This window comes from Triticum aestivum, chromosome 5A (genome assembly GCF_018294505.1).
Source record: "Triticum aestivum cultivar Chinese Spring chromosome 5A, IWGSC CS RefSeq v2.1, whole genome shotgun sequence".
NCBI classification, from domain to species: domain Eukaryota; kingdom Viridiplantae; phylum Streptophyta; class Magnoliopsida; order Poales; family Poaceae; genus Triticum; species Triticum aestivum.
The window spans coordinates 682,690,908-682,710,083 of NC_057806.1; the positions used below are offsets into that span (position 1 = coordinate 682,690,908).

The following is a 19,176-nucleotide window of genomic DNA, read 5'->3' on the forward strand; positions in this document are numbered from 1 at the left end:
TAGAAGGAAAAGAAGTGTGCCCAACATGTGTTATAGGAAGTGTGGAACCGTCGCCGACAATTATGCGGCGGTCGGTGGAGACAGGAGTGAAGGAGGCAAAGTTATCAGAATGAGCAAATATGTGAGCCGTTGCACCGGTGTCCATGTACCAATCACCACCTTCAGTGTAGTTGGTCGGCGTAGGAACGGCATGCAGCCCAGTGAGGAGCACCGGATCCTAGGACGCCGACGACAGGGCCAGCAAGGGGGACGGAGACGCCATGAGAAAGCCATAGCCGCCGCTCAACGACGGCGGTAGGTACACTCCATACAGCCCCGGCTGCCCCGGTTGCAACCGCGGTACCGCTGACAACCCCACCAAACCCGGGAGACTCGTACGCGGGCGGAGCCCCGTACGCCCTGTACGTGGAAACGGGCGCGTGGAGTGTTAGAATAAATCCGAGGCGCTCCGTCGATCTACCGAGGACCAAGCAATCACACAAGCATGACACCGAGATTTGTTAACGAGGTTCACCGATCATGGCTACATCCCCGGGGCATGACTACGGGCGCTCCTCCCCATGACACCGTCACAATACCGCACCCTGGCCGCCCGGGCACCGACACACGCCGCCGGCTCCCCCGCGTGCCCGTGCTATTATGTTGGCATAGGTTACATCGTGTGTCTACCTCCGATATATATGAGAGGCCTAGGATACAAGTGTCCTATTAGGACACAACTCCTACCCTGTCTACACACCGTACGACTCCAAGTCCAACTGTAACCTAACTTGTACAATAATATTCGACACAACTCTAACAAACTCCACCTTGTCGAATATTCTCCATCACCTTGAATTCGTCTGTGCGTCGAACCTCCATGTACATTGGACTTGAGATACGCCATGAGCTCCGCTGCTACTCCCAGACTCCACGTGACTCCACCTGCAACTGTAGTCCCTTCTCGTCTTCTTCACAATCAACACTCGAGCAAAATTAAGTTCCTCAATACTCTACTTTGTGCTCCCAACTTTCGGAGAATCCGTTCAACACCATCACACACCGACCACTGTCTGCGTGAAAAATGAGTAACTCACATATTGGATGCCACATATGAGAGTTACCTGAACTCAACATCACCGCTCTTTCTTGACCGTCTATCTGAAACTTGAAGGAATTCCACCGTCGCCCTGTGTCACCCTGAGTCAAATTCACAGTTGTCTCACCCCTTTTCCGGATAGTCTCTGGCATGTCCCACAGCTATAGCACTCCGCCTCCTTCTGTCTTGTCATCCACACTTTGCCATGTGCATCGAGCACCACAGAATATACGGCCATGTACTTTCTCTATTTTGACAATTTTAGACTTTCCGCCATTTTCTCAGATTCTCCATGGTCAACTCCTGTCCATCAACCGGCACCAATAGACCCTGTCACCAACTTGAATCTGGTACTCGTCAACACTGCTTCAGCACCCCTGCACACTTTGCCTGACCACATGTCTGACCACCAGTGCCTTAGCCTGTCGCTGTGTCCCGTGCTTACCGCATGCCTCGCTGCTATCGCCGCGTCGAGCCTCTGCTGTCCTAGTCGAGTCTCTCAAGGTCGCGAACCCACACCACTCAACCCCCACTGCAGAGAACCACCGATCATCACCGACCGATGCCGAGTATCACGCTTCCATCAGACCATTGGGCCCCAGTCTAATCCACGTGTCTCTCGCTATACCACTGAAATAGGCTTCGACTCTCCATGCATTTACGCCGTAGCCCCTCCATCAGCACAGAGTGAAGTCGTCCATCAGACTCCAGCTCCACCTTCAACATGACTCCATGTAGCTGGCCCTGCTACCCTCGCGCCCTATCGACTTCAAGCTCTCTCATGTGCACCGTCTTGAATCAACCCTACGTCATAGTCTGTCGAAGCCGCACAAGCCCTCAGGCATGCACCGCGCGTTTCCACGCCCCAGAATTCGGCCACCATCAGCATCACGCTCCTATGTCGTCGTCGCTGAAATCACCACCGTCTTCTGCTTTGACCAACATCCATGTCGATCCGCCAGACTGTCCAGTCCGACCCAGCCAAAATTATCTGACTGCAACCATGCTCCACCCTGCGTCGTGTCCGCCCGCATATCTCCGTGCATTACTTGACGCCCTGTGTTTGCATGATCCTGCCACGGCGCACTCCAGGCTCCTCCAAGCCTTATGCGCGTGCTGCCGTCCTTAACGTACACGCACCAAGCACTGTTAGCAAGCATGACCCACAAGAGAAATTTTCATGCAAACCTGACCAAGTGATCCCTCTGCACAATTCCCTTCTCTTGTCTTGGTCCACTAATAGCTCCTCCATGCACGCACAAGAACTGCACCTTTTTCCAGCAACAAATCTCACGCCATTGCTCCTGTCAGACCAATTTGCTCGCAACCGGCTTTCCACGCGGTGTCTTGCATCACGCGGCTCCCAAACAGCCCAGCCTGGGCCTCGCAGCCATAGGCCATCGTGCCTCATGCCACGCCCGCCTGCCCGCGACTAGGCCTCACGTCCTTCAGTGCGTCCGTCACGCCCGCACCTGAACCGCGGCCTTGCCGCATGCTTGGGCATCGAGCGTTCGTCGTACACACCCTGGCAAGCGAGTCCGCACGTGCCGCCAGCCAACGATCGCATCTCGCCAACAACGAGATGCCGAGAAGTTCAGCTTCAGCACGATTCCGCCGAGATCCGCATCTAGCATGCTGCCGCTGCAATCGCCGCCTGACAAACGCATCCGCCTCGTGCGTCCTAATTGCTTTTCACCTGACGATCTCCAAACGTTGCCGAGGTCCTCCTGAAATCGTGCGAACCCGCACGTTCACCGTGACCATCCGTCGGTCTTCGTCGCTTCCTCTAGATCAAAGATCCCGCAATCTCGAACATCGAACCTTGCTCATGATACCACTTGTTAGAATAAATCCGAGGCGCTCCGTCGATCTACCGAGGACCAAGCAATCACACAAGCACGACACCGAGATTTGTTAACGAGGTTCACCGATCATGGCTACATCCCCGGGGCATGACTACGGGTGCTCCTCCCCATGACACCGTCACAATACCTCACCCTGGCCGCCCGGGCACCGGCACACGCCGCCGGCTCCCCCGCGTGCCCGTGCTATTATGTTGGCATAGGTTACATCGTGTGTCTACCTCCGATATATATGAGAGGCCTATGATACAAGTGTTCTATTAGGACACAACTCCTACCCTGTCTACACACCGTACGACTCCAAGTCCAACTGTAACCTAACTTGTACAATAATATTCGACACAACTCTAACAAAGGGCCGCGTCAAAGGGCACCGGCGGTGGGGCGACGACGGACGTGCCGTACGTGGCGACCGCCCCGTACGGCGATGGGGCTGCGCCAGAGGGTGCCGGCGGCGAGACTGCAGAGGCAGCGACAGACAGGCCGGTTGGCGCCATCGTTGGTCCGACGGCGGAGACTCGCGCGGTGGCTCGGGGTGGATCGCGCGGCGGCAGCAGCAACTCGGGCACGCGCGGCTCGGATGGATCGCGCGGTAGTAGCAGCAGCTCAGGCACGCAGCAGATCGAGCGATGTGGCAGCGAAGCAACTTGGCGGCTGGCGTGACGGATTGGGCGACGCGGCGTGCGGCTGCCCGCTTCTATATCAAGCCACTAGATGGAGACCGCCCCATCTTCATATTGTAGATAATGGCTAGCATCGTTAGATATACTAAGCTCCCATGAAATCAAGCGCTCTCGTGCGTCGGGGCTTTGATGGGCGCGTGGACCCTGCTGGTCAGTAGGAGGTGGTGGGCTTGTTCTCCGCGTTGTGGCTCACATCTTTTATTTCTTGTGTATTTCACGTCGGTATTTTGTTACTATTCATGTTTTTCATGGTAGCAATTTTGTTAATTTTTCCAAGAAGTCAACAGAAGTCATTTTGACGTGAAACTTGAAACATGAGTATAACACTAGACCGCATTTATTACAAAAAAGTGTGAAAAGTTTTTGACATATTTTACTTTCTTTGATGCTAAATCAGGTGGGCGTAGACCCAGGTTTCAAAAATCGACACAGATAATAGATCCTCTTTTAACTTGGGCGGGTTTGCAAAAAAAAACATATATGAGCTACCGGTTTGATATGACCTATAACAAACAACAAACATACACGATGCGAATCAGCAAAGTTCAATCACGTGGACCTCCCATTCGAAATAAAAATTTGAACGTGCACAGTTCTTGATCAATTTGATTGGAGCAGTATACTTTTATGATAAATGTCATTTTTCTTGGCTTAATGTCGCACATCAAGCGATACAATTATAAATAGTATATATCGTCCGGCCTCTACATAACGAGGATGCATATAGCCAAAACAGAACACGCAGACACACGAAGAATTACCTATATGACATGTTGTGTCAAAAGAAAAATCAATCTGAGAATAGTGATACAGAAGTACGTGACCTCCATTCTAGGTCACTGTATCATGATCTCACAGCTATGCTGTATTTTGAGAAGGGGGTTCATAAGGTACGTGCCCAGTGATAACAGCACCATCATTTGCTGCCGCATCGGAGGATGAGGGGGTGAGTAGCATCGTCAAGGATAGCATAGATGCTAAGCCGAGAGGTCCATAAATCCAATACTTGGGCGAGCTTTTGGAACTGGTAGGTCCTCCTAGCTAGGTCACGGATGAAGCATGTTAGTGCGGGGATGTGATCCATAGCAAGAACAAGATGTGCGTAATTGAGTTTGAGTGCATACCTGCAGGAGGGGGTGGAGGCGCAGCGGAGGATGACGATGAGCGATAGCTCAGCAGTCGCTTCCCTTGTGACCTGAGTAGCACCAGCTGAGAGCGCATAGATGCCGCCATTGATTCTCAATACAAAGGGCAGCTAGCTAGTCGATGACTGTCTAGCTCACTGATGACTGCCTCCAAACAAGCCCCTTGGGTGGGTACTTATACATGCAAATTAATCTCACCGTGGCACCCAGCTTAGCTACCTACCTTTCCCCAGTGAACTACTACCACCGGCGTTCAACGAGTCAAAATGACGAGTAGAGTAAATAATCAGTTGAAGACAGAAAAAAGAGGGGGGAACGCGTCCGTTCCTACCACCACGCGAAGACGAAGACTGCACTTCAGAGTCCAGACCACACACCCGTCATCAAAGAAGAAAAGGAAAACTGCCCCCAGACGAAAAATGTGGAGCTGGTGGCAGTCCCCACCCCCCACTGGGGTGACCGTGCAGATTAGGACGGATATTGGTCAGTCTCAAATGTCGTTGGAACTTAATTAACTCAAGTGTTAAATAAAAGATTATTCTCTGTATAATTAATTCAGAAATATGATAAATAAAGCATGATAATCATAATAGGCATGACAATTAAATGAAACAAAGAACTGATCAAATTAGAAGTAAAATCTGGTAGATAAGATAGAAATAGCATGCCCATAACAGTAGGGATCATAGTTTTAAATAGCATGCTAAACCTCTTAGCGACGAACCTCTTTTAAACGCTATAATTGGCTATTTAAAAAGTTTGTTCATTTGTTTGGACCAATGTCTCTTAGCGCAAGGACTTTTGTAAATGCTATAGCGTGCTATTTAAAACCATGATAGGGATATCCAAGCTATTTCTCCCCTACACCTCGGTGGCTAGGGCAACCCCTTCAGATTTCATGGTGGGCCCATGGATTTGCCTCCCCTCTGCCTACCGCTCTGGCGGCTAGCAGCAGAAGGTTTCTTCTTCGAGTTTGTTTTCGGGCTCCGATCCTCCTGGACTTCGTCCAACTAGTCGACGGAGCTCCGGCGTAGATTCCCGCCGTCTCCTTGGGGCGGCGTGGTTAGGGTTTGTCGTCGTGTGTGTGCAAAGATGAGATTTGGTGTCAGTTGCTTCAGATCTATTTAAATTTCAAGGGTTCAACAATGACAGATGTGGCTCCAAGACGCTGGTCCTTAGGGACATGTGCCCAAAGATTTCCTAGCTGTCACCGACAAGGTCAAGTTGGCTCCGATAAGGGAGCAACCACAGCGGCGTGCCGGCGGCTCGTTCTAGTGACGGTAGCGGTCGTTCATTGGTCTAGAGACCTTGATGTATTTTTTTTATGTTTGAGGTGCCATGTACTTTTGATGTATTTTTAAAATAGATTTGGATCTTCTTCGCAAAGAAAAAAACACAATTGGGATAGACACATACAATGCATGGGAAGAAGATGTGTTTGTGGTGGTAGCATCGTTCGTGTCGACATGTCATGGACTAATTAGTCGTTGTTGAGGAAGTAGTTGTATGCATGATCGTCGGAGAAGAACCTAACGGTCCCTTGAATGTGCTCCCATAAACATGATCGTCCCTCACCTGTATCTGATAACAAGTAGTGGCTTCTCGAGACATACTGTCCCATTTTGTGAAGCACGTCGGAAAGCGAGATGGGGAAGTTGTAGGCGGTACAAAGATATGGAAGTGAAGGTGGTCTCTGACGAGTCCAAATTTGCATCACATTCTACTTTCAGTTTTGTGCCGTAGTAGTAGGTTTTGTCAAAATTTTACAGTTTCTTTTGATTTAACCAAAATATTGATCGGCAGGAAATCTGGGGCATTAAATACGAAATACAAGATTATGGGTGAAAATCACATTAATTAATGTGATGGGAACCTACCATACAAGGAGCGATAATAAAGGAGCAAAACCTAGCCACACGGCAATCTTCGGGAGGGAAGATGACGCCTGGTAGGAGTGTGCCTGCTCGTACCAGGTGGCGTTGCCTCCCACATGTTGACTATTTCATCCCAATGTCTTCGGATCGTGAAGCAGAGTTACAGAGACCCAAGAAACTTCGCTAGAACAAAGAACCCTAGCCCCCGAAAGGGAACTGGAAGGGGAATCGATAGAAGGGTTCTGCCACGCCATCATTTCAATCAAGGAGACTTCGACATCAACCATCGTCATTACCATCCCCTATCCATCTCTATGTAATACCAAAACCTAGGTGGAAACCTACGTTTATTACTTTGATCGTGTATCCATGTTCAACTTTATTATCCACATGAGAGGGAGAGGGAGAGGGATGGATGGAGGGAGGAAGGGTGAGGGGGGGGGGGGGGGGGAGAGGGAGAGAGGGGCATATTATAGCTTAATTTCTACACAACACATGGTTCAAAATATAAAATTGTATGAGAAGATATGACATGAAGTGTTTGGGACCATGGTATAGTCCTTGGACCTGCACATACATGTGGGAAATCTGTGTTGACCTTGTAAGCCTCCTTTTATAGCGGCAAGATCCTTTGGATACCCGGTGCCTTTGGCATCTACATGACGCGCTCCACTTACAATATGTGGATCGACTCACGTGGTGTGGATGCTGAATTGCTATTTTAGCCCTCTCCGAAACATAAGGGGCTTGAAACCTCTACACATCTCTTCATCCAATCTCCTATCGCCCATATCATCTAGGAGGCGATCGTCAACTAGCCACGATGCCATGCCTTTCCACTGAATCGATTTGCACCGATATCTGTGTGTGCATTGTGGGATCTCATGGCGTCGAAGACGGGTCCCCTATTCCTCATCTCATGGGAGATCTGAACCGACCAGAACTGTTGCGTTTGGAATAACCAGATATTTGCCAGTTCACAACGTCATCGCTCACATTGTTCACTAAGCCCCTGAATGGAGGATGGTGGGAGGTTGTAGGCTTTGAGATCCTATGATTGGATCACCCTTGCTCCTCCGAGAGAGGATGGAGAGAGAAGGCACAACATAGGATTGTTAGAACATCTACAGCCGGACCTAGCTAATTTGGTCCCTCAAACATCGACGGACGCACCCGGGCAGTGAATGGGCGACAGAGAGACGGGAGAGGAAGAAGGACTAGGTCGCTGCAAATTGGACTGTGTGGGCATGCAGTGGGCTGCCCGGGCATAACCGGAGCCCCTCATACTGTCCTCCCGTCCTCCGGTTTGACTTTTGAGATGGTTTTGATATACTTCGGTCAGTCCGAACATTTAAGAATAAAGTGAGGAACCGATCGGATCACTTTTTTTTTGACCAGGCACTAACAGGACATCCGTTTCGGACGTTTAGGAAAAAAGTAGGGGTCCGAATATAGATACTCTTACTTCATCTGGGTAGCCCGAACTTGGTTAAATCATGTTTGTGTCACATCAATCTCGCAAATATAATCAATGGGTCCACACAGAGCTTGCCAAATTCCACATCGACGGGCATATAGGTGGTTTGTGTAGTAAAGATCATCAACGCCCACAGGTGAAAATCCAGTTATGGTTGATAGATTTTTCCCATCAATATTGTTCGATTCTGTTGCAGTGAGATTATTTTTGTTCTTTGTAATGGATATTCACACTATAATATTTTGATGCGCAGATGTGCGTGCTCTCTTGTGAATTGAGGTTAAATATCTCTGGAACTTTTTTTCAACAAACATGGTCTAGTGTTATACTAATGTGTAAAGTTTGAGGGGAAAATGAGTTTTGTGGTATTTTGAGCCAAAAATGATACTACATTAAAATTACTATTCACAGTTTTTCATGGCAGCAATTTTTTTTTAAGAAGTCAACATAAGTCATTTTGTCGTGAAACACTAGATCGCATTAGTTGCGAAAGGGTTTCAGAAAATTTTGACATATTTTACTTTCTTTTGATGCTAAATCAGGTGGGCATAGACTCAGGTTCAAAAAATCAACACAGATAATTGATCCTCTTTTCACTTGGGCAGATCTACAAATGACATGCACGAGCTACAGTTTCTTTTCTCAATAAAGGGCGATTTTATTTTTTTTAAATGTAGCATCAAACAGATACAAAGCATTGTGAGTAACACTGGTCTCTGCATAATTAGAATGTACATAGCCAAATAAAAACGACAAATCGGCAATAATAGAGTCCGACACTGCACTTATGTCCAAGGAGGTGGCGGATCGATCGATCCGTAGGTTATGCTGCCACCCATGTTGGGAACAAACCTCCGTAGCCACCTACTCCAATCACGTACACACCGCCTTGAACAATGCGTCTTTGTAGAATAGACCACGTACATAGTGAGTGCGTACACCGGAAAAATAACTTGCAGAGCAAAAAAAAATTTCGCTAAAAACCAAATCATTTCTACATATGCAAACCAAAGTAAGGCATACACTCCAATCCTATTATTGTTTGAGCCTATTTGGAATACCATCCGATCAATGTAAAAAAGTATTGATAACACTTGTGTGCCGATACAAATTTTACACTATCTAGATGATTGACCACGTAGAACGTGTAAACTTGTATTGAGAAAAGATGTGTTTGATTGTCTCATCATGAGTATAAAAACAACACTTGTTACTCCTTGTCCAGTTGCGTTGCGCGATATTGTCTTTGGTTAACACAACTCCCCTACAACATACCACATTAAAATTATAACTTTTAGTGGAATCTTGGATTTCTATTTTTTTTGTTATTACTCACTGCTATCTCAGAATGGGTGAGCGCACGATACATAGAGTCTACTGTGAAAAACTCTAAGGTAATAAGGTTCTAGCGAAACACATCCCAACTTTGTGTCAGGTTAATCGAATCTAGCCGGGATAAAGATTATGTCATGACACAAGTCAGGGGCCAATCAAATCCCGCATGAACAAAATATTCGGCGGGGATGAGCTAAGCCGTGCGCAATAGTATTATTCTTATCACGGGCAATGTTATATAAGGCTGGATATTGTTATGTGAGACTGGCATTTCCTAGCCAAATGTCTTCCCAGAAACAAATCTCCAACCCGTCATTGATCACGAAAGACCCAAAGCGAAAGAAATATTTCTTTGCCACCGTTAGGCCGACCCAAAATTGCGAGTCGCTAGATTTTTTAATATGCTAGAGACACCGCCTTTTGGACTAGATACTTGTTGCGCATTATTGTTCGTCAAACATCATCTTCAGTAAGAAGTTTTGAACAATCATTTATTGAGCAGGGCCTCATTCTTACCTGCAGGTCATCAGTTCCAAGGCCACCTTGGTCTTTCTGCCTACAAATTACGCTTCATTGTCTTTTCACCGTCTCCTTACCAAAAGAATCTGGATCTAAATGCCTTGTCTTTGCAGGACCCCTTTTGAATGTTGGAAGAAAGAATGCAGATAGAGAACCATATTTATGAGGACGGAGTTAATTAAAACCAGCCTTCATCCAACTGAGAGCAGTTTTCCTTTCAACTGCTCAACCATTTCTCTAGACACTCCTCTGCATGCTTCCACTTTGCAATGCCGAGACACCGATAATGAACTGGTATTCCCAGGTATTTAATCGGTAATTGGCCATGTGCGCAACCAAACAGGTGAGCATATTCTGCTGCTGCCTCAACGGCTTCTCCGAAGTAGAACAATTCGCTTTTATGGAAAATTTTGACATCTGACATTTTCTCAAACGCCAAAAGCAAGAGTTTTAGGTTTCGAGCCTTTTCTAGGTCATGTTCCATAAAAAGAATTGTGTCATCAACATATTGCAAAATAGAGAGACCACCATCCACAAGTTGTGGCACTAATCCTGCAATCTAGTTGTCCCAGTGGGTGTGTTCAATCAGAATAGCTAGCATGTGAGCAACAATGTTAAATAACATTAAGGACGGACATGGGGTCACCTTGCCGTAGTCCTTTTTTTGTCTGGAAGTAATGGTCTACATCATCATTGACTTTGATGGCCACACTACCACCAGTTCCAAAATCTTGGATCCACTGGCGCCATTTATGAGAGAAGCCTTTCATCCTTAGGGCCTGTTAGAGAAAAGACCACTTGACCTTGTCATAGGCTTTTTCAAAAGTCAATTTTAGATACCACTCTACTCATGTTTTGTCGATGCATCTCGTGGACGGTCTCATGCAGGATTACTACACCGTTTTGAGCTCCTCCTGACCTCTGATCTGCCCCTCATCCTGTTGGAGACTATATTCTTCGTATGTCGATCATTGGTGACCAATTAGAAGTATCTTATATTACTATCTCCCATTAGGATGAAGTCAACTTTGGACCTTTGGTAGTACTTGATCACCTTCTCTCGCAAAAGACTTGCAACCTTCTCATTAGATTGATTTTTCAATTCAATCTCTTGTAGAGATAAGTGTGAGTCTCTCCAATTTTGTCAAGGTCATCAATGATGGTATAGAGGCACTGCTTTATTTATTTATTTATAACACGGTGGTTTCGCCCATCCAGAGAGGTGTTGTCTCATGGCCTTTAATTTATAATTTCATCTCTGAATCGATATGCGACCGATGGTGGGCCTCTACCAAACGTTCTTGATTATGTCTACAGAACCTTCCCAATGCAGCCATGCCAATTCAAATTTCAACAGGCGACGGGTATAATGGCTCGAAGAATAAGAATCAAGAGTGATTGGCGCATGATCCAATAATACCTCGATTCGCTCTAGGGCTCGCACGGTTAACATAGTAAATTTAGGCTCCCATTCGGTATCCATAAGTACCCTATCGAGCTTCTCGTACATCGGCAAAGAACGGTTATAATTAGCCCAAGTGAACTGGCGCCCGAACATACAAGCCTTCCGAAGATGCAAACTGTCAATCACAACATTGAATAGGAAAGGCTAATGTGTGTCGAAACGGTAATATTTTTTTTTCTTCCTAGTACCTAAGAATATTAAAATCGCCTCCAATAAGCATTGGGTACAGGTTTGATATGACCTATAACTGCAAATCACCAAAGTTCAATCACGTGGCCTCTCCCGTTCAAAATAAAAATTTGAACATGCACAGTTCTTGATCAAGTTGATTGGAGCAGTATACTTTTATGATAAATGCCATTTTCATTAACTTAAAATGTCGCATCAAGCGATACAATTATAACGAACATACATCGTACGGCCTCTACATAACAAGGATGCATATAGCCAAAAAAAAGACGCGTAGACACACGTAGAATTACCTATATGACATGCCGTGTCAAAAGAAAAATCAATATGACAATAGTAATACGTGACTTCCATTATAGGTCACTGTATCATGACCTCACAGCTATGTTGCATTTTGCAAAGGGGGTTCATAAGGCACGTGCCCAGTGATAACAGCACCATCAGCTGCTGGCACATCGGAGGATGAGGGGGTGAGTAGCACCATCAAGGATAGCATAGACGATGCTAAGCCGGGAGGTCCATAAATCCAGTATTTAGGCGAGCCTTTGGAACTGGTACGTCCTCCTAGGTCACGGATGAAGCATGTCAGTGCAGGGATATGATCCATATATAGCAAGAAGAAGATGTGCATACCTGCAGGAGCAGGTGGAGGCGTAATAGTGCTTGGTGCAGCGGAGGATGACGATGAGCGATAGCTCAACAGATGTCGCTGCCCTGGCGACCTGAGTAGCACCAGCTGGGAGCGCAAATATGCCGCCATTGATTCTCACTAGCTAGCTATGCAAAGGGCACCTTTGTTAGCTGATAGATGACTGTCTCACTGATGACCGCCAGCCCCTTGAGTGAGTAGTACTTATACATGCAAGTTAATCTCACCGAGGCACCCAGCTTAGCTACCTAGCTACCTTCCCCCAGCGAACTACTACTAAGTGCGTTCAACGAGTCAAAATGGCGAATAAGTAATCAGTTGAAGGTAGAAAAATGAGGGGAACGCGTCCATTCCTACCACGACGCGAAGACGAAGACTGTACTTCAGAGTCCATACCAGACATAGCGAAGAATAAAAGGGCACCCGCTTGCCCAGGCTACAGAGAAGGGTCCGACCACTTTGAATCTTTTGTACGCAGTTTCCCTACGTTTTTGCAAGGGGCTATTTCCCAGAGTCGAACCCGTGACCTCATGGTCAAAAGGCAGCAGCTTTACACATGTCAAAGAATAAAAGGATAAAAAGTTTCAGGTTTCCACTGCATACAAATTACTTTTGGGCCGATCACTTGTCATTGCAGCAATTAGGTGGCTTTGGGAGACGTGCCAATTAGGTGGCTTTGGAAGGACTTGCTGCCTGAACAAATACAGGGTTTTCAATTTGGATAATCAGGAATGCATGCAGGGCCAACTTCAAGCAGGAGATGTCTCTGTTGGTTCACAGAGCAAAGACAAAGTCTCATTTAGGCCTTCAATCATGGTTTCAAGCCTTTATACGATTATACAGTAGGGAGCCTTCGGCCTTGTACCAGTCTTTCTACCTTTTCTGCTCTGAGAAGTCTAAATGCATGCAGTAGGGAAACCTTCTTGTACATACTTTAGAAAATATAAATACATGCAGTCGGAAAACCTACTGTGCTTCCTCACAAAATCATAGCATCGCACACACATGCTGACATGCACCTCATCTCTTAAGCTCTCGAGGGACCAAAATACCAAATAAGCAAGTTCAAGTGTTCAATACAGCAGCAAGCCCCAAACACACAGCAAGCAGCAGCAAGCAAGCGAGCCAAGCAAGTAAGCAACACCAAGCGACAAATGGCAAAACAACAACCCTTCATAGCTCCACGTAGCACTAAGTAAGAGAAACACAAAAGTGTCCACATCATGGGTACATGACAAATTGATAACAATCAGTACATCACCAACAGGCATCAACAACACTCAACTTTTCTCACCACTTAGTACCACATAAAAATATTGACTAGGGAGGATGTAACTAACCCAAAACTTTAGCAGAAGATGGAGATGGCTCGCTGCTAGTTTGTGATACCTTTGAATTGGATGAATTTCCACCATCAAATTCTTCAATTAGTTCTGAAATAAACTGAAATAAATATGTAATAAGCACACAGAGTAACAAATGCAAATACAGTAAAAGGAAATTACAAAAAAAACATGTTCCTTTTTGCAAGATTGCTAATATCTCCATATCCTCTTCAATATTGATATGAGTAAAATGTCTTGGCCGATCTTGGCCCATACATGCTAAATGCCAACTCTGATGCAACCATTGATACGGGGTTTGCCAACACATCACGAGCCAATCTTGCCAATATTGCAAATCTAGAAGCATTAACCTCCCACCATCCTAGAATATCAAATTTGATACTGTCCTATTTATTTTCTTCATGCAGGTCTTTCTCAATTTCATATTTGTTCGTGCTAGTTTCACCCACCAACTCTCAACTTTTTAGCGATTTTACACTGCATATATGTCCTCTTTTGCTTATATCTCCAGGCTGTTCTATGTTGGAAACACCGAGCAAAACTATGTTTCTTCCTTGTACGCCGGTATCCCCAACAAAACTATGCCACTTTCGGTGCTTGAAGGGCTTTGTAAAGCAGTTGTTATAATAGCACATATATACTTTCTCAGTCTGAACTCTGAAATCTCAAGTCAAGAAGAGCAAGTACGCCAGTATAGAACGACGAAACAAGCATTTAGCAATCGTCAGGATCCCGCATTTTTGTAGTTGACTATGCAAGACAACTTTCGTCTCGTTTTGGCAGTGTGTATGTGAACTTATTTCTTTCCAATCGATGGATGCTCATCCATGGAATGACCCTTGACTGCTTGATTTTATATGACGGGTCTGGGGTTCTTGACGATGACTAGCACTGACAATCATCCAGTGTAATCCAATAGCAACCTGACAACGGACAACTTGCTAAGAACTCCATATTGTAGGTACAAGTGGAGCGCCAACAACCGCTTCCAGTTGATCCAAGGGTCGCCAGCAGGCAGATATGTAATCCAAACACACCTACCATTGTGCTGGAAGCATGTGTGTTAGCATTTTATTATTAATATTATTAATTGCCAGGGCTAGTACATTCCAACTTGCAGATATCATCTAGTTTGGCTGAACAGGACAACCAACCAAAGCATTTGTTCTATCCAGGATCCTCCCAAAGGAAGCTAAGCTCACAACCAAACTCATTTTGACTCCTGGTACCTTTGAAACCTTGCTCCCTCCAGTGAGGAAGCTTCTTACCTCATTAATCAACTAGTGCATTTGTCTTGATCTCGCTGAGCTGGGCCTGCAGTGCGAGTAGTCAGTCAGTCAATTATATGCTTACCCTTACCAACGTCGGCATCTAAGCTGGGTGTTGTTTAGGAGTCCACATAGCTGCAATTTTTTTATTGTATATATACTGGCTTGTCATGCGTCACTTGGTTGTGTCCCTGCCAACGTCATCAGTGTCATCTGCTCTGGTATTGTGTACCTGCGCCTCCGCCAGCATGATCGCATTGCCGCCCGTAGACTGCGTGCAAACCACACTTAGAAGTCCTCAGCTTCCACTCCACAGATAGCCTCCACATATTCCTTCCTCGCCACTTTCCAAGCAAAGATGCCAACCTTCTATTTAAAGTGGGTGAGCTACCACTACACACCACACCTAGAAATCCTCTTGCAAAGCGAGAGCTTCCATCAATCTCGATAGCTGAGTAATGACAACTTTGTTGTTTCCAGGCCTTTTTCGGTTTCTCTGCCTCTTCCTGGGTTTCTCTTGCAGCCTACCATCATTAGGAATCTGCGATGAACCGCCGAGCGATAGACAAGCCCTCCTTTGCTTCAAATCCCAGCTCTCGGGTCCGGCTGGATTTCTAGCTTCATGGACCAACACGTCCACGGAGTTCTGCGACTGGCACGGAATCACCTGCGGCGTGACGTCCCCCCGGCATGTCATTGCGCTTAACCTTGAATCCCAAGGCATCTCAGGCACCATAGCACCTTGCATTGCCAAGCTCACTTGGCTGACAAGGCTCCAGCTGTCGAACAATAGCTTCCATGGCGCTGTGCCGTCCGAGCTTGGCCTCCTTAGCCGACTCACCAACCTCAACCTCAGCATGAACACTTTGGAAGGTAACATCCCACCTGAAATCTCTGCATGTTCCCAGCTCCAAATTCTGGGTTTGTGGAACAATTCCCTCCGTGGAGAGATCCCGCATAGCCTTAGCCAGTGCAAGCGCCTTCAAGAGATTAACCTTGGCAACAACAAGCTCCAGGGGAGCATCCCTCCTGCTTTCGGAGACCTTCCTGCGCTGCGCATGCTAGTTCTTGCCAAAAACATGCTTACCGGCACCATACCTCCGTCTTTGGGCAGCAGTCGCCATCTCACATATGCCGATCTTGGGATGAATGCCCTCGGAGGGGTCATCCCACAGTCCTTGGCAAATAGTTCATCTCTTCAAGTACTTAGGCTCATGAGCAATGGTCTTACTGGGGAACTCCCAAAGGCTCTGCTCAACACTTTGTCACTTGGTGCCATTTGCCTTGAAAAGAACAATTTTGTTGGTTCGATACCTTCTGTTACTGTCGCATCGTCCCCTATTAAGAAACTCTCTTTAAGGTTTAACAATCTTTCAGGAGGAATACCTTCCTCACTAGGGAACCTTTCTTCCCTAGTTCATCTTTATCTTACAAACAACCATTTAGTTGGGAGCATCCCAGAGAGCTTAGGTTATATTCCAACACTAGAGATATTGACCTTGACTACGAACAACTTATCTGGGCAGGTTCCACCGTCCATCTTCAATATGTCATCCCTGAGAAGTCTCACCATAGCAGAAAACTCACTTGTCGGCAGATTACCCTTTGACATTGGCTACACCCTCCCCAATATACAGGACCTAATACTCTCATATAACAGTTTTGATGGACCAATCCCATCCTCTCTTCTCAAAGCATACCACCTACAAAGGCTTGACCTGAACACTAATAGATTTACTGGACTCATACCATTCTTCGGCTCATTGCCAAATTTAGTGCTACTCGATTTGGCAATCAACAAACTAGAAGCAGATGATTGGGGCTTTGTCTCTTCACTATCTAACTGCTCCAGACTGAACATGTTGGCCCTGGATGGGAACAATCTCAATGGGAAATTGCCAAGTTCTATTGGGAACCTTTCAAATAGTCTTGACTACTTGTGGCTAAGTAGCAACAAAATTTCTGGACCTATACCACCGGAGATTGGCAACCTCAAGAGCCTCATTGGCTTGTATATGGGTGACAATCTTCTCACCGGTAATATACCATCAACAATTGGGAAATTGTACAAATTGGTTGATCTATCCTTTGCGCAAAACAAGCTTTCGGGTCAGATTCCAGATACTGTTGCCAATCTTGTCCAGCTGAGCACGCTGGAATTGGATCATAACAGCTTCAGTGGAAGAATACCTGCAAGTATATCACAATGCACTCAACTCACCATACTCAACCTTGCTCACAACTCACTAGATGGGCGTATACCAAGTAAAATCTTGACAATCTCTACGCTTTCTAAAGAGCTGGACTTGTCAAACAACTACTTGTCTGGAAGAATGCCAGATGAAGTTGGAAGTCTCCTTCATCTGAAGAAAATCAACATGTCAAATAACAGGTTGACTGGCAACATACCATCAACTCTCGGCCAGTGTGTTGATCTGGAGTATCTTGAGATGCAAAACAACTTCTTTGCAGGAAGAATTCCACAAACATTTTCCAACTTAGTCAGCATAAAACACATGGATATTTCTGGGAACAATTTGTCTGGAAAAGTACCAGAGTTCCTCAAATCCTTGAAATCACTGCAAGGCCTGAATTTATCCTTTAACCATTTTGATGGAGCAGTTCCGACAGGTGGTGTTTTTGACAACATTGGTGCAGTTTCACTCCAAGGAAATGATCATCTGTGTACAATTGTCCCGATGAGAGGTATGTCTCTTTGTATGGCTCTGTCTGACAGCAAAAGAAAGCAGAAGCCACTGGTTCTAGTCCTAGTGATTCTATTGCCAATTGTTGTTGCCACTGCAATCCTTTTCTCTTGTATGGCAACAATTTATAGGAGGAAACGGATGCAAGCAAATCCCCATTTGCAACATGACAATGCGCACGTAAAGAAGCTAGAGAAGATATCATTTGAGAAGATATCATATGAAGACTTGGTAAGGGCAACTGATAGGTTTTCTTCTGAAAACTTAATTGGTTCTGGATCATTTGGAAGGGTTTATAAGGGAAGTCTGCAGTTTCAAGCAGATCAAGTTGCCATCAAGATTTTTGACCTTGACATTACTGGGGCAGATAGGAGCTTCATAGCAGAGTGTGAAGCCCTAAGAAATGTTCGCCATCGGAATCTTGTAAAAATCATTACCTCATGCTCTTCTGTGGATCATACTGGGGCAGATTTCAAGGCCCTAGTGTTCCCATACATGCCAAATGGGAACCTAGAAATGTGGCTACATCTAAAAGATCCTGAAGATGGTGAAAAGAAAATTCTGAGTTTAAGCCAAAGGACTAACATAGCCTTGGATGTGGCAGTTGCTTTGGATTACCTTCACAATCAGTGTGCACCTCCAGTTATACACTGCGACTTGAAGCCAAGCAATATACTTCTGGGTCTTGACATGGTTGCGTACGTCATCGACTTTGGCCTAGCAAGATTCTTGTTAGCACAGCAAATGCACATCAAGATAGTTCAGCAAGTTTGAGCCGCTTAAAAGGATCCATAGGATACATCCCACCAGGTGAGATAAGCTTATTTGCAAGATAGTGGTTCTGTTTGTTCCTTATGGAGTTGTACAAATAGTGGTGATTCTCTAATTTTATTATGTGTTTTACATGTAAATGCAGAGTATGGAATGAGCGAAGAGATATCAACCAAGGGTGATGTCTATAGCTTCGGAGTGCTTCTGTTACAACTGATAGCAGGGTGTAGTCCAACTGATGAAAAATTCAACGATGGTATAAGCCTTCATGAATTTGTTGATAGAGCATTTACAAAGAATATTCGTGAGGTTGTTGACCCCACAATGCTACAAGATAGCAGCAATGCAACTGACATGATGAAGAATTGCGTCATCCCACTTTTAACAATAGGCCTCTCTTGCTCCATGACATCACCCAAAGAGCGGCCGGGTATGGGACAAGTTTCTACTGAGATACTTAGAATAAAGCATGTGGCCTCAGACACATGCGTGTCTGATGAAGCAAAGAATTAGCAGGCTAGCCGACCACCCATGTGAGATAACCCTCTTACACAGCCGATCCCAGGATAATCGTAAAACGCAGACCGCTAGAGACTACAGGACCGAAACATAACACAGGAAGACCTGAGAACACCGCCATACAACACCCTGGAACACCTAAGCTCCATGACAACGCCCTCGGGAGGGGGAACGACGCCAGGTATCGCCGCTGTCAAGTCCAACGGACAAGGTTTTCATCAGAAACTCAGGCACGGAGAGGAGCACCATGACGGCGTCTTCAAAAAGAAAACGGCGCCCACGAGCGTCGCA

The 19,176-nt window shown here is 45.9% G+C and overlaps 1 pseudogene; it reads left to right on the plus strand.

Moving 5' to 3' along the window:
* The first annotated feature begins 15,348 nt into the window (after positions 1 to 15,348).
* LOC123101800 (receptor kinase-like protein Xa21) lies at positions 15,349 to 18,879 on the plus strand (annotated as a pseudogene).
* Positions 18,880 to 19,176: the final 297 nt, after the last annotated feature.